Raw genomic sequence first — 4,405 nt, forward strand, 5'->3', positions numbered from 1 at the left:
CTTATTTAACTACTTCAATTTCATATTTCTATGTGAATCAAACTCAGTTAAACGCACTAATAGTTTTAAGAATTCATTTATGACTACAGTAATTAATATAGGTATCTCTATATGTTATATTAATTTATCAAATTTTAATATGTGGTCTAAACAAGAATCCACATCTCTACGTAATTATTATTCACGAAATCATGAAATAATTGATCAAAAAATTCAAAGCATTTAGAACATAATTAAAATCCACACATATAATCATAACGAACAAGAATCTCAAATAAAAGATCCTAAATAGGTTACATTGTTCGCCCTAAAATTAGATTTAGCTACTCATAATAATGAAAGAAAAACAAGAAGTTATTATGGAAGACATCATTGGGTTTTGAATAAGAATATAGAATAAAAAATTAATTTTGCACCGAGATCTTCTTCCCCGTCCAATTTATGCTTCAACCCTTGAATTGCTTGTTGTTTTGTTTTCTTGATTTTTTCTTTTTAATCTCCAAGTGCGTCTCTTGCATCTCAATGTGTGAATCCCCCGACAAAAGTGTGAGAAATTTGCCTTTACCTGCCTTCTCGTGTGTGTAGAAAGTAGGATTTTTTTGGACTTCAAAACGAACCAAAAATGCGCCCTAGATGCACCTAGGAGGTGCCACGACACCCTAAAGCAGCACCACGGCTCTGTTTTGGTGGCGCCGCTTTTGGGCAGATAACATGTCGTTTAGTATTCTTATCATAACTTTCTCTTCTGAAATCCGATTGAGACGATTCAAGTTTTGTTAGAAAGCTAATTCAAAGGGCTACAACTATGGTTCTGATATCATTTTCAAATTTGATCATTTTCTATTTGAAAACTGGGTCCCAATATGAGGCTGAAAAACGGTGCATAACTTTTTTTTTCGGTTTGAACTTGATGTGTGATCATAATATGATTATATTTAACTCCTTTGATGTATTTCTTTATCCAATTAACTCCGAGCATTCTTGAATCTTCATTAAGAGGTCCGACACAACTTCTGAATATTTACATATTGGTCCCCAAACTTTGGATCTTGCTATTTTTTGGGTTTTCCTCTTGTTTCTTCCAATTTCTTGTACGATGTAACAATTTAGACCATAATTCATCCGAGAAGCAACTAAATATCATCTTTTAAAGCCTTAAATAAGTGTATAAACTACACTTATAATCTATAATTCTTGGTAAAATCTAATTTTCTTTAAAATCTTGTTTTTGTTGATAAGTTGTATTTAATAATTGTTATTCTTGGCATTTCATGACATTCTCAACATTTTAAAAGATTTTATCGACATTTGAACTCTTTTATCTCAACACTTGTCCCATCAATTGTCTAGAATGAGATTTCATTCCGAACATAAGAGTTCTTTGCATTTTATGAAGTTCTTGACGTTTTAAATTTTGTTCTTTACATTTCATAAATGTTTTGTTTACTCACTTATGGAGAGAAGTGAGCATTTAATACGTGGTTGACATGCCACTTTTTTAAATAAATAGGTTATGTGTCAAATTATTATTGGTCAATACAATTTTTAATTATAAAATTGATATTCTCTTCATTGTGGAATTTAAAATTGCTAATGAGGGCATTTTGGTCTAAATTATATTAATGCATATGTGTTTAACTCTGTGTGTGTGTGTGCGCGCGCGCGTGTTAAAACACATATACATTGCTATTTTAGAATGATTAATATGTGAGAAAAAATGGCCAATTTAGTGTTTTGACTAAAATGCAATAACAAAGAAACCCGAGTAAAGTGCGCGTGTCTGGATGACGAAGCAAATAGATGGAATGAGATGACAAGAATGTTTTTGCAAAGAAACATTCATACGAGCTTCCAAACAAGGGGTGAGTACGATTTGATTTAGACAGTTTGTGAAAAAATTTCGAACCAAACCAATAAAGCAATTTTAATTTTTTTCAAACCAAACCAAACAGTTTCAATTTCTAAACCAAGTCAGTCCAAACCACTTTTTTTTTTATTTGGTTCGGTTTAAAGTCATGGTTTAATAAAGAAAAATAAACATATATCTAAAAGTAATATCATAAATATTAGCCTAAAATTTCATGTTAAAACATAAATAGTATAATTAAAAATATTACTAACTAAAGTTTAATAATTCTAATCATTATAATGTAACAACATAATAGAAATATGGGGATTTTGCATAGATATTCCTACATTATCAATTGCAAAAAATTTTGTCACTTTCCAAAAGTTGCTCAAAAATGTCTTCTTTGAATGCAAATTGTCCAAAATACTCATGTAAATATCTATTTGGGTGCATTTATTACTCATTAATGCATGCATTCAGTGTTAATTAAAACCACGATCTGATAGTTGACATGTGTAAGAAAATCTTATGAATATATCTAATATACAATGTGTAATACAACTGTTAAACTCAAGATAAATAATTAATATTATTTCATAACATTTTGCTATGTAAATGAGTGATAAATTTCTCTCCGAAAGAAACTTGTGTTTTTTCTAGTCTTCTCCATTGTAAGCACAAGACGAAAGTAACTTTGGATTTGTCTTCAAGTTTTAGGGATTAGCATTTATAAATTGTTTAATATTTTTATCTTATAACTTATTAGTATTGAATTGTTAAATACGACATACTCATATTTATTTGTAAATTATTATTCATTCATTTGGATTGCTTCTGCAAATTTCTTTAAATGACAATATTCTCCATAAATCTTGTTTTAATGAAGCATTATGTAAATTCTTTGTGAAAATTGTCATTTGGTATTTGAGCATTGATGAATACACTTAACGCTATGAAGAATGTATTCCAATCATACCCATTAAATGATTCTCGTCAGTTGCAAATCGTAAATATCAGGATAATACAGTTAGATAATACCAGGAAGTAGACTATGAAGACTTATGGTTAAAATTTCAAACTCGACAATTTGTAAATGTCAGAAAAGACAATTTAACTATCGTCTCACTAGTTTGCTACTTCCTGGTATTATCTATTTCTAGTTACTACTTGCATGCTATTAATTTATGATATATTAATATGTCGAATGATTATCATTGATATCTCAAATTTATCGGATGTGAGTAATAATTAAGATTTATAGTCTTGCATGAGAGGAGTTTCAGTGATGTCCAATGGTCCATTGCTTCCAATGAATGAATCCACGTACTTGAAATTTTAGTGGATTGAGTGGAAATTTTTTTTATTGGTTTGACCTCGACACTGTCGCAAAGATGGAGGAACATTTCAGTCGAAATGAAAAATAGCCATGACATGCCATTTATAAGCAAACTGCAGGAGAAAAGCAACTTTGGTAATTTAGTACACAACCGCCAATGCACTAATTAAGTTATTGCTTGAGTATTCCTAAGACATGGAACTGGACTTCTTGTAGGCGCAATGTATAGACAACTCTTGTTCCCTGGCTTGTTGGGACATATCCCACGATTTACCTTCCTCACAAAGCTCTAGGGACGGGGCGATGGACCCCTCAAAGTTGGGGTTCAACCTTTTTTTAAGTTATTGCTTGAGTAACATTTGATGTGATTTTTTAAGGTCTAGGTGTAACCTTATCCTCTAAACATGCAGCTTTTATTTTAAATGTGAATCTTAAAGCATCTCAATACTACTTGTTCATAAATATGCATTTGTAGTTGTTGATAATGAATGAGTATGAGCGAGCAAATTGCATTTAAAGTCTTGCACTTGTTTATGAATGAACATCTACAATTTGATGTGAGAAAAACATGTTAAACAATCTATTTCGTTCATTACAAACAATAAAATGTGTAATTTTATTCAATGGTTATTCACATATTTGTACAAATTCTAAACAAGAATTCTTAGATTTACTGTGAAAGGACTATAATTTCTGTGAATTTTGTTCGTGTTTGTTTGGATAAAATTTTACAACTCACAAATTATAGTGTGATGAAAATGAGTTATGGAGATATTAAATCTGAACAGTACAGAATCATATCAATTGAAATTGTCTCAAATCAAGAGTTCACCGAGGTAACTGAATTTAACTTTAGAGGAACATTCTTTTTGTCATGTTGTAAAAACTTGAAAGCCACCACCTCCCCAACCTTCACAGAGGGAAAGTCTGTGGACCTTTTGTGTTGCAACAAAGGGTATTTCCTTGTGGGTTTCATTTTAACCATGTACATTTGTACAATTTCAAGTACTAATTAGTAGGAAATAATTGATCAAGCTAAATCGTAAGAGGCATGCTTTGATGTTAAATGTTATGAAATATACAAGTGCACATGATCATCTTGTGGTAAGAGAAATAACAAAGCCGAATGAAGATAATTCATACATTTCATTCATAATATTCATACATGAGTTGTTAAATAAATTTTAGCTTCTAAAACCAATCTGTCAAGATAATTAAGT

Source organism: Olea europaea, unplaced genomic scaffold (assembly GCF_002742605.1).
Source record: "Olea europaea var. sylvestris unplaced genomic scaffold, O_europaea_v1 scaffold974, whole genome shotgun sequence".
In the NCBI taxonomy this organism is placed as follows: Eukaryota; Viridiplantae; Streptophyta; class Magnoliopsida; order Lamiales; family Oleaceae; genus Olea; species Olea europaea.